General features: G+C 33.5%; 1 pseudogene; it reads right to left on the reverse strand.

The window, feature by feature from the left end:
• Nucleotides 1-3,988: 3,988 nt before the first annotated feature.
• LOC141546901 (olfactory receptor 9G19-like) lies at nucleotides 3,989-4,927 on the reverse strand (annotated as a pseudogene).
• Nucleotides 4,928-10,815: the final 5,888 nt, after the last annotated feature.

Here is a 10,815-nt window from a genome sequence, read left to right on the forward strand (position 1 = left end):
AGAAAAAAGGAAAGGAGGGAGGGAGGAAAAAAGAGAGGGCAACAGAGGGAGGGAAGAAGGAAAGAAGAAAGGAAGGAAGGACGGAAGGAAGGAAGGAAGGAAGGAAGGAAGGAAGGAAGGAAGGAAGGAAGGAAGGAAGGAAGGAAGGAAGGAAGGAAGGAAGGGGAAAGAAGGAGAGAGGGAGGAGAGAGGGAGGAGAGAGGGAGAGAGGGAGATGAAGGAAGGAAAGAAGATTTTTTTAAAAAAATTTGCGCAGAAGGCAACAAATAAAGGTTCAGAATGATTTACAAACCAAAGGGAAAATTCCTTATTACTTTGTTAAATTTAACACACATTTCTTTTTTTTTAAATAATATTATCCCTTGTATTCATTTTTCCAAATTATCCCCCCCTCCCTCCACTCCCTCCCCTTGATGACAGGCAATCCCATACATTTTACATGTGTTACAATATAACCTAGATACAATATATGTGTGTAAATACCATTTTCTTGTTGCACATTAAGTATTAGATTCTGAAGGTATAAGTAACCTGGGTAGATAGACAGTAGTGCTAACAATTTACATTCACTTCCCAGTGTTCCTTCTCTGGGTGTAGTTGTTTCTGTCCATCATTGATCAACTGGAAGAACACACATTTCTTAAAAAATAATAAATACTTATGTTTTGTAATGACAAGTTCATGATTTCCTATAAAATCCTCTTTTTTTCTTCTTTCTATATTGAATTTTTTCTCTTTTAATAATTGAGAAATTTATAATCATAAAAGAAAATTTAAAGGAAAAATTCTCAAGGGAGGGAAGAGACTCTCTGTTGGTACAGAGATTTACTATTGCATAGAGGGTAAACTGCAGGAGGTAGTTAGGAGCTATGGTGACTAGAGTGTTAGATTTGGGGTCAAGAGACCAATTCAAAATTTCCCTCATACATTTACTGGCCGTGTGACTCTCAGCAAGAATTTTACTCTCTGTATGTCTTACTTTTATCATCTGTAAAATGGAGATTGTAAAGGGCTGAAACTGAGCAGATGCACTTGGAAAACAGAGCACTTAAGGCTAACTACCAATTGGACAATACTCTATTAGCATATGCTTGGAGAATGGTCCTGCCCACTATTCTGTGCTGGCTTGATCTGTTGGTGTATACAAAGAATTGTAAGAGGCATTAGAGGGTGGAGTAAGACAAAGGAGAGTTACTTTTTGGAGGTGGAGAGAGAGAAAGTGTAGAGATTCCTATGTCCATTCCCCTGACTGCTACCCCAAAAGACCAAAAATAAAGATCAAGGACTTTTGCTTATCCTGACTCCCGCTGATTCTAAGGTATCCAGGGTGTTAATGCGGTCATCACAGAGATAATAATACCTACCCCAAGGATCTTGTGAGCCTCAAATGAGACAGTATTTGTAAAGGATTCCATAGTCTCTAGACCAGAGTCTCTTTTCTGTACCCTTCATTTGATCCTTGCTTTCTCAAAGCCTGGAAGATTTGAGATCAAATATCAACTCTGGCTGTGTGATCTAGGACAAGTCATTTAACTCCTTAAAGTAAACTCTTTAAAAGAAAAAAATGCATCAAATGTGCCAATTTGTCTTGGTAAAAGCAAAATATCTTCACTCAAAAAATTTCTTGGACCAAGAAAACAATAGGTTGAGGCTCATTCCTATATATTTCCAGTCATGAGAAATGGTTTAATTTAGGAATATTCATTTTCATTAGTTTAGGAATGTAATGAGCTTATGTGTGTAGCTTGGTTGCAAATTTTCTACCATTTACTTAAATAATCTATATCAGTCAGTATAATTCTGTGATTCTGCAATGATTAGACTAATGCAGCAAATGCATGTATGCATGCATGAATAAATGAGCAAAAGAATTCAGTCAAATGTCCTAAGTTAATTATAGCATGTTTAATAATTAATATTTTATTTGGTTCCAAATTTGTTAAGACCATCAGTGCCTAGTTTAAATGATTTCATGAAAATACAGAAGAAACCATCCATCAAAATAATGGCATCCTTTCTGAATGTTATCTTAGCTTGAAATGTGTAAAGTATGCATGCTCTTAAATATTTCTGGAATTGCACATGGTGAGAGGTAACAACTTATTTATGGCATTTCCATTTCTCTTTGAAGAAATTAAAAATGTGTACCTCTTTTTTTTTTTCCATTTGGCCAATTACACATATTGAGAGACACAAAAATTCATTGAAGAAAAAAAAAAACTCCTTAAAATGTAGAATCAACCAAATGGAAAAGGAGGTACAAAATTTCAGCGATAAAATAATTCCTTAAAAATCAGTATTGAGCAAATGGCAGCTAAATGACTTTACAAGAAATCAAGAAACAATGAAACAAAAACAAAAGAATGGGAAAATACAAGACAAAATGAAATATCTCATTGGAAAAAAATTATGGACGTGCAAAATAGATCCAGGTGTTTCAATCTTTCACAATTCAATTTCCTAAAAACATTTGCTATTTATAGATTGCATATAATATAAATTATAAGTTATAAATTAGTTTAATAGTTAGCAAATATACTTCTTCAAGGTTTACATAAACATTTACAAATATTATTTCATATGGATCTACAAAGTGACATAGGAAATATGTTATCTTTATTTTGCAAAAAAGAAATCTGAAACAGAGATTAAATGAATTTTTCATAGTTGAATAACTTGTAAATGACTAAGGTTACATTTGAGCTCAATTTAATTCTTTGAGTCTTGGTCCAGGTCTCTGCCCATTGTACCCCCTAGCTGTGTGGTCTCAAATCTTTCTGAAGCCATTATGATTACAGAAACACTTGTAATATATTGGGTAGCTTTTAGAAGTCAACATAGTCACTGTCTTAAACCTTCTAAATACAAAGACACAAGATTGTTCTTACCCTCAAGGAGTTCACAATTTTATCAAGAAGATTTTATACATACAAACAATACAGAGAGTATATTTAAGATAATAAATGAAAGGAAAGTATTAGATTTGAGGGGAACTGGAAAAGGCTTACAGTAGAAGATATGATTTTAATTGTAACAACCCCCTTCCTCAGAAACGGTGAAGCAAAAAAATATCCTGTGTATAAAAATGAATCATATGTGGAATAACCTCTGTTGCTAGAGAGAAAATGGAATACTTATTTACAAAAGGGAATAATTATAAAATCATGAAGTGATTAAACAGAATAAAATTATTTATCACTGCCAATACAAGAGAGAAGAAGCTAGTAACTCCAAAATATTTGTTTCTACAATGGCTTCTGAATTTCTTCATACTTGGTATAGGAGTTCTACACACATATTTATTTCACATGGAATAAATCTCATAAACCTGTTATTTTGTTGGTTATCAGAATATTGAACGGGAATACTAAAGTTCAAATCACACCTTAGCCACTGATTAGCCCTGTAACTCTAGGCAATTTGATATAGGTTATACATATGCAGTCAGAAGAAAAAGTGGCAAAAATGTACTATACTAAGATCATGTCATTCATATTTTATAACTATATTTTCATATATGTAATTTTTCTATCTTATCATTCTCCTTTCATTTGGGCTACATGAAACATAAAATGAATAACCCAACTTTAGCTTTCTTATTCGTAAAATTGGAAGAATAATAATAGCATCTATCTCACAGGATTTTGAGGATCAAATGAGATAATTGATACAGACCTTAGTGTAATAATAATATAGTTACTATTATTACTAATCAGCTTTCCATTTAGAGAGAGAATACAGAAAATGGTTTAGGAGTATAAAAAACCTCAGTGGTAATCTAGACCAATAACTAAATGAACAGATGTTACTTCTATAGTGCCCCCAAGAAGGAGTCATTGAATCTTTTCTTAAAGACTTTCAGCATAATTATTTTAAATATGAGAAGACTCAAAGAGACTAATCAACTTGCTCAAAATGAGACAAGTAATAAGGAAGAAAGTCTGGATTTGAACCAAAAACATTTAATTCCAAAAATAGCTGCTACAATTCAAGAGGCTGAGAGTTTCTTCAGGGCTTCTTTTATGTCTTTATTCCTCAGGCTATAAATCATGGGATTCAACATGGGGAAGATAACAGTATAAAATAAGGAGACAATTTTATCTTGCTGCAGAGAATAGCTGGATTGGGGACGATAATAAATGTAAAGAATGGAGCCAAAGTACAAAGTGACAGAGATCAAGTGAGAAGAACAAGTGGAGAAGGCTTTGAGTTGACCCTGGGTAGAGCGAATCTTCAAGATGGCAACAATGATGAAAAGGTAAGAGGCCAGGATTAATGTTATGGGTGTAAGAACATTGGAAGCAAGCATAAAATAAAGGAAAATGTGATAATTGGCCTTCACATCACATGCCAGTTTCACCAAAGGTGGTAGGTCACAGAAGAAGTCATCAATGACATTATCCCCACAGAAAGGCATGGTGAATGTTTCATGGGTAAAGATGATACCAATAAAAAATGATCCAAGATACGAAGCTGCTACAAGACCCACACAGACTCTTTGAGTCATGACTTGAGCATAGAGCAGTGGTTTGGAGATGGCCACATAGCGGTCATATGCCATGGCAGCCAACAAGTAGCATTCGGTATATGCCAGGCCACCTGAGAAGAGGAACTGAGCCACACACCCAGCAAAGGAGATGCTCTTGTCCTCAGAGATGCAGGTCATCATGATTTTGGGGGTGTAAACAGTAGAATACCAGAGATCCAGAAAAGCCAAGTTCCCAATGAAGAAATACATGGGGGTATGAAGCCGGGAGACTGTACAGATTAACACTATTAGAGTGATGTTCCCTATCACTGTCACAGAGTACACTATGAAGAAAAGGACAAAAAGCACCAGTTGCATCACAGGATCCTGGGTGAAACCTATCAGGATGAACTCAGTCACAGTGTGATTAAATTTTCCCATGACTTCACTTTATCTCATCTATGCACCATGGTAGGAGTATACATTTCAAAAGTACAATGATGCATGCCTTTGAAAAAGAAAGAGAAATTGAAATCATCTAAGTGAATAATTCAGAACATCAGTAGAAAAATTAAACAAGTTACTTAATTTTATTTGCCTCAGTTTCCTCATCTGTAAAATAAGCTGGAGAAGGAAATGACAAACCACTCTAGCATCTTTGCCAAAAAATCTCCAAATGAATGAAATGACTCAAAAACAAATATGCATGTGTGATTATAGGTTATATATATATATATATATATATATATATATATATATATATATATATATATGTGTGTGTGTGTGTATATATATATATATATTTATACATACACTTGTGGGTTTGTGGTTATCTTTCAGAAGCACCAAAAATCTAACTGTGGGGTATGTAGGGGGGAAAGGATGTTAACTGTTTTGTATTTCCACTAAAGAAAAAAAATCAAAAGTTGTAACTCAAAATTGTAAATGTCTTAATAAAAACTAATCTAAATCATTACTGATTATACTGTATATATATATGTATATGTATATATATGCATTTATATATACACATGTGTGTTTATATATTTATGTATTTGCATGTATGCACATATATTTACACATAGATGTGTATTTATATATGTGTGTGTGCATTATACTTATATATATAATACATATTATATATACCTATATATACACATATGCTAACATATCTAATTCAGTTTTATTTTCCATTCCAAATTATCTTCCTCTATTTTTCTCCCATATATTGAGAAGGCAAGAAAAATAAAACTCATTACACATATGTATAGTCATTCAAAACAATTTCTACCTTCTAATTGGGAATGGTAGGAAGAAGGCTCGAAGTTGGGAGAATAAGGCAAAGATTTAAATAGGACATCATGATTGAACTCCACTTTGAATGAATCCAGGGATTCTTAGAGTTGGAGGCAATGAGGGGGCTACATTCTACACAGTAGAGATAGAATATAGGAGATGTAGCATCTGGTAAGGAACACCAATTGGTTCAATATGAGGGAAGGGATCCTATAGGAGTGGGAAAGAGGAAATTACATGACAAGGTAGGATATATAGATTTACAGTTGACTAGAGTATTTAAAATTGTTCCTGTTTTTCATTGGAGGTTGCTACAGTTTATTGAGCAAGGAATTGACATGATTGGATCTGTACATTTGTAAAACCATTTTGATAGCTCTTTGGAAGATAATTTTCAGAAGAGATAGAAAGACAAATTGGAAATATATTGCCACAGTCAGATCAAGAATAACAATTACCGAAACAAGAATATTTTTCATATGAATGAACAGAAGGATATATATGAGACAAGAAGTCTTGACAAAGTATTAAATTTATGGAGAGAGGGAGGGATCATAGAATAAACTGATTTTAAGTTGCAAACTTGGGTGAGTCTAAAATGATAATAGTTGCCTCAACAGAAAAATCATACACATATAAGTATCTAAGCATGTACATGTATGTTCATTCACACATATAAACACACACACAAGAACCATGCAATTTATCAACAACCTCAGAAGTGCTGTCATCTTTATGCAATCCAGTTCTCATCCTGGAACCTTTTCTATATGTTTTGGGCTCTCTGGAATTTCATATGCCATCAAATGCTGTACTTCTTATGCTTTGGGAGATCTCTCCCATAGCAATTCTATTTGTTTTGTGGTTTAATAATATATACTTCTTACCTCCTCAAAGAACATATTTGCCATAAAGCAAATGGGCCAAGGTAGCAGATAGTTCTTCTGTCTATTTTACTAGTTTTTACTCTTGCTTTTTAGCACCTGACAGATGCTATTTCTCAAGATTATCAAAGTAAATACTATCACTTCCTAATGTCAATTTTTGTTATGTTCTAATTTCCTCCTTTCAGTCTATTCAATGTTGAGGATTAAGAAAATGAACATTATTACAGTCTTATGTAAATAGATCAAATAAATATGGAGGACTTTATTTATACTTGATCAGCCTTTCATGGGTCACTTCTCTCTACTTGTGGGTTTGTGGTTATCTTTCAGAAGCACCAAAAATCTAACTGTGGGGTATGTAGGAGGGAAAGGATGTTACTGTTTTGTATTTCCACTAAAGAAAAAAATCAAAAGTTGTAACTCAAAATTGTAAATGTCTTAATAAAAACTAATCTAAATCATTACTGATTGAAAAATACAAATTAAAACAGCTTTAAAATATCATTTCATGCCTATGAAATTGACTAAAATGATAGAAAGGGAAAATTACAAATGTTGGAAAAGATGTAGTAAAATAGGACTTACTATACTGTTGGTGAAACTTTGAACTATTTAACCATTTTAGAAATGTCCAAAGAATTATTAAATTGCTTATACCCTTTCAACCAGTAATACCAGTCTCTAATCTGTCTCCTAAGGCCAACGGAAAAAAAGGAAGAGATCCTATGTGTTCTAAAATATTTATAACAACGTTGTGGTAGCAAAGAACTGGAAATTAAGGGGACAATTCATCAAGGGGGAATTATCTAAACTTTATAGTTTCAGTGACATGCTGAAAGAAAGACTTCTAATGGTTAGATTTCAGGCATTGTGGCAGGTTAAGGTATCTGGGCTTAAGGAAATCTTTGACACTCACATTACACCTTATAAGGGACTGCTTCCTTCATCTAATCAATACCAACTCTATGAAAAAGAAAATTCTCCAGCTTCAGCAGTCAAGAACCATGCAATTTACCAACAACCTCAGAAGCATTGTTATCTTGATGCAATCCAGTTCTCATCTTGGTACCTTTTCTTTATGTCCTGGGCTCTCTGGAATATCACACACCATTAAATGCTATACTCTTATGCTTTGAGAGGTATCTCCCATAGCAATTAATGAAGAGAAAAGTCATCTTATTGGGTCACACCAGGGAATTATGGTCTCCAATGCCGATCAACTTATTACTTTCCTTCTCTTATTGAAACCTGGAGAATTCGGGAAAATAATAGCAATATTATCTCTCCTCCTCATATCTCCAAAGATTCTGTGATTCTGGGATGGTAGTGTGAAATATTTGTGTTCAACTGGATCTGAAATAGCTCCTCAAGATTAATTTCAAAAAAAAAAAAAAAAACAGAAAAAAAAACATGTAATCTTTGGACTCAGTGGAGATATACTTGATCTTTCTCAATTGAACTGTGTTTCTTATTCATAAACCAAGTCACTCTGTAGAAATAATCTCAGTTGTTTCTGGGAAACAATGTTTATTGCCATGGACTTGGATTAAACTTTGAATCATAGAATATTCTGGGCTTGGAGTTAAGAAAACCTAAAATCCAGCTTCAGACTAGCTGGATGACCCCAGATATGTCATACCAATATTGCATGCCTCAATTTCTTCATATATATAATAATAGGTAGCATTTATGTAATACAAGTTTCCTTCAAAAAACACATGAAACCAAGAGTCTGAACAAAGTATGATGGAATGAAATCATTATCCAGCTCAAGATAGAGGGAAAAAATTACAAGAAAGGTCAATCTCACTGAAATGAAAAAAGTATTCAGTCCAGGTCAGAAAGACTCTGAGAAAGTTGGTGAGAGGATCTTAATCACATCAAATCAGCATCGACATCTCTCAGTACTAGATCAAAAAAGGAGCAAATCAGTGAGATAATTTTCAGTCTCAGCTCAGAAGGCAAACTTTGGAAAATTAGGCTGTTTTTCCAAACAAAACAGGAATCTAAAGCAATCTCAATAGACTTTGAACAGAAAGTGGTGTCTGCATCCAGAAAAAGACCTAAGGAGACTGAATGTAAATCAACACATTCTATGTTCACTTCTTTTTTATCTTTTTTTTCTCTCTCCCATGGTTTTTCCCTTTCCTTTGATTTTTCTCTCCCAACATGATTCATAAATCAATGTGAATTAAAAATAGAAGAAAAAAAGTTAAGGAATTTCAATATCTACATGACTCTCTCTAGACATAAGTATCAAGAAAAACTGATATTAAGGGGTGAAAGCCCATAGAGTTTAATGTGTTTAATGTGATTTGGATTTTTTTTTGGAATACATATGCCTTTCATGTTGAGAAAATATTTATTTTCATTTTCTGAATGTGTTAACACAATGGGAACACATTTTTTTCTATTTCATCTGTACTTTTGTATGTACTACAAATTAACGTTTTAAGTTTATCAGGGCAAATTTTTTCTTATTTGAATGTAATTCTAATTTTAAAAATCCTTATCTATATGTAAAAAAAGAAAAAGTCAAAGACATAATGCTTGTATTTGTATTCCCAGTGTTCAATACAATGTTTGTCACACAGCAAGTATTTAATGGAACCTTGATAATTAATTGAATACGATTCTGTTAAATAATGATATTTCTTAAACTGGAAAAATATTTTTACAGTTAGAGCTTCTGATAAAGGCCTCATTTGCAAAATATATAGAGAATTGACTCTAATTTATAAGAAATCAAGCCATTCTCCCATTGATAAATGATCAAAGGATATGAACAGTTTTCAAATGATGAAATTGAAAACTTTTCTACTCATATGAAAGAGTGTTCCAAATCACTACTGATCAGAGAAATGCAAATTAAGACAATTCTGAGGTACCACTACACACCTGTCAGATTGGCTAAGATGACAAGAAAAGATAATGATGAATGTTGGAGTGGATGCAGGAAAACTGGGACACTGATGCTTTGTTGGTGGAGTTGTAAATGCATCCAACCATTCTGGAGAACAATTTGAAACTATGCTCAAAAAGTTATCAAACTGTGCATACCCTTTGATCCACCAGTGTTACTACTGGGCTTATATCCCAAAGAGATATAAAAGAAGGGAAAGGGACCTGTATGTGCCAAAATGTTTGGCAGCCCTTTTTATAGTGGCTAGAAACTGGAAAATGAATGGATGTCCATCAATTGGAGAATGGTTAGGTAAATTATGGTATATGAAAGTTATGGAATATTATTGCTCTGTAAGAAATGACCAGCAGGATGAACACAGAGAGGCTTGGAGAGACTTACATCAACTGATGCTGAGTGAAATGAGCAGAACCAGAAGATCACTGTACACTTCAACAACGATATTGTATGAAGATATGTTCTAATTGAAGTGGATATCTTCAACATAGAGAAGATCTGATTCAGTTCCAGTTGATCAATGATGGACAGAAACAGCTACACCCAGAGAAGGAACACTGGGAAATGAGTGTAAAATATCCGCACTATTGTCTTTCTACCCAGATTACCTATACCTTCGGAATCCAATTCTTACTGTGCAACAAGGAATTTGGTTTTACACACATATATTGTATCTAGGATATACTGTAGCACATTTATTATGTATGGGATTGCCTGTCATCTAGGGGAGGGTGTAGAGGGAGGGAGGGGAAAATTTGGAAAAGTGAATAAAAGGGATAATGTTGTAAAAAGAATCACCCATGCATATGTACTGTTAAAAAAATTATAATTATAAAATTAACAAAATTTAAAAAAAAAACACAAAGGTGGATAGAGAAATGGAATCTGAAAAAAAAATAAAATGGATTTAATAATAATAATAATAAATGCCTAAGGTTATTGTGAATATCAAATGAGATAATATTTGTAAATGGGTTGCATGGTCTCTATAATATAGTAAATGTCACTTTTTCTGTACCCTTCATTTCACCCTTCTTTCCTCAAAGCCTGGAAGATCTGAGATGAAATCTTACCTCTCTATGTGTGACTTAGGACAAGTCATTTAATCCTTAAAAAGTTGCTCTCCTCTACTCTTTAGAAGAAAAAGTTGTATCAAAGATGACAATTTGTCTTGGTAAAGGCAAAACACCTTTACTCACAGAATTTCTTTGACCAAGAAAACAATAGGACCAGGCTCAATCTTG

Source organism: Sminthopsis crassicaudata, chromosome 6, assembly GCF_048593235.1.
Source record: "Sminthopsis crassicaudata isolate SCR6 chromosome 6, ASM4859323v1, whole genome shotgun sequence".
Classification (NCBI taxonomy): Eukaryota; Metazoa; Chordata; class Mammalia; order Dasyuromorphia; family Dasyuridae; genus Sminthopsis; species Sminthopsis crassicaudata.